The following is a 1,363-nucleotide window of genomic DNA, read 5'->3' on the forward strand; positions in this document are numbered from 1 at the left end:
TGCCACCAGGGAAGTGCCACAGGTTAGCATTTAAACAAACCTCCCTCCACGTGACTTCAAGCCCCCATACATACCCTTAATCTTCTCAGCTCTTCTGCTGGAGAATTTGCCCCTTGCCGTGGCAGTCTGCTTTGGGAGTGTTTCCTTCCCCAGAACTTTGTAGTAGCCGTAGAAGAAAGAGTATAGGGTCCTTAATACACCATGGCAGGTACCAACCTCCTGAGGTGTTTGAGGAAAGGTGCCTGACAGCCCACTCCATCTAGGAGCCAGCAAGGGCGTTTCTGATCTGGGCACTACTGGCGGCACTGATTGCCCTCGCCAGTGAACCAAGACCAGCAGATGCTCTCCGAGGCCCCAGCACACCATGGCGAGAGCCGTCAGGATGTGACTCTAGACACAGGAAACCCAATCCTTGAGTAAATTCTTAGTCAAGATTTTTCTTCTCTTCCCACTTTTCTTTTTTTTTTTAAAATTTTCTCCCTATGAATGATCTTGGTTCCTGTCACTCTTATGCATGACCTTAACATTTAGGGGATGAGCAACTGAGAGGTCCTTCTTGGGAAGAGCCTCTTCTGAGCTGGCTTTGGCTTTGGGTATCTGTCCTCACTGCCACCCACTGCTGATGTCTGTAGTCTACCTGTGGCTTCCAGGTCTATCCACTATAAGGCTGTTCTTAGTCCATTGCCTTTTTCTCAGCCAAACTCTTGCCCCATCTCAGGGAGAAGGGGAGGAGGGAAGCCATGGGAAGACGTTTGCTGCTCTGCTGATGAAAGAAATGTGGGAGGTGGCCATCCATCTCAGAGGGTCCCTCTGGCTGGACTTGCCCTGTGGCCACTGCTATTCTGGGATGGCCCTGCATGTCGCCACAGGGCTCTCTGTGAGAATGTTTCCTTGCAGGACTCTCCATTGCTATGGAGACACAAGTCTTCCTACTCCCAGATCCTCAAACCCTTTGGAGGGTTTCTCTCCCTCCTACCCCTGGGGTTGGACTTTCCATCAGCCATCCTGACCAATGATTTACTCTCTTGTTCTTTTTCTTGTTTTTCTTTCAGCCCAGCAAAAGCAAAGTTTCTTTGTTTTATTTTTTTTAAATCACCTCTCTGTCAAGTTTGGAGGGAGGGGCATATTTACATAATTTTCATTCTTTTAAATCTCTTGGTTATGGTGTAAACCCTACTGTTTAGTGGTTTTGCTCTAGGTCTGGGCATTGACTATAGTCATGTGACTTGGAACCATCTTCTCAGCTTTAACAATGCAATGGAACTTTCTCACACACTGAACAGAATGGTATACTCAGTTTTATTTCCTACTGATTTTGTCCTTGGAAACACATTTGGCACAATTTCCCCTTTGCTGGGTGGGG

General features: G+C 47.5%; 1 non-coding gene across 1 annotated transcript; it reads right to left on the reverse strand.

The window, feature by feature from the left end:
* Window positions 1-273: 273 nt before the first annotated feature.
* On the reverse strand, window positions 274-401 carry LOC113609965 (small nucleolar RNA SNORA3/SNORA45 family). The gene has a single exon (XR_003428892.1). It is a non-coding gene; the product is annotated as a small nucleolar RNA SNORA3/SNORA45 family (small nucleolar RNA).
* Between the last annotated feature and the right edge of the window lie 962 nt (window positions 402-1,363).

Source organism: Aethalodelphis obliquidens, unplaced genomic scaffold, assembly GCF_003676395.1.
Source record: "Aethalodelphis obliquidens isolate GAN/ISIS:26980383/991018 unplaced genomic scaffold, ASM367639v1 scaffold59, whole genome shotgun sequence".
Lineage (NCBI taxonomy): Eukaryota > Metazoa > Chordata > Mammalia > Artiodactyla > Delphinidae > Aethalodelphis > Aethalodelphis obliquidens.